Genomic DNA, 275 nt, shown 5'->3' with positions numbered 1-275 from the left:
ATTTTCTTGTTCCCTTCTCTTTCTTATGAGCAGGAGCAAGGACAAAAGCATTCTTGTTGAGGCTGATCCTGAACCTGAAAGAACCTTGAAAAGAAAGCTAAGAGAAGCCAAAGCACAACTCTCTGTAGAGGACCTAACAGAAATCTTCAAAGAAGAAGAACCTATGGCAGCCGAAAACAACAACAATGCCAACAAATGCAAGGAAGGTGCTGGGTGACTTTACTGCACCTACTCCCAACTTTTATGGGAGAAGCATCTCTATCCCTGCCATTGGA

The sequence above is a fragment of the Arachis duranensis genome, chromosome 6, assembly GCF_000817695.3.
Source record: "Arachis duranensis cultivar V14167 chromosome 6, aradu.V14167.gnm2.J7QH, whole genome shotgun sequence".
In the NCBI taxonomy this organism is placed as follows: domain Eukaryota; kingdom Viridiplantae; phylum Streptophyta; class Magnoliopsida; order Fabales; family Fabaceae; genus Arachis; species Arachis duranensis.
This window is presented reverse-complemented; position numbering follows the sequence as displayed.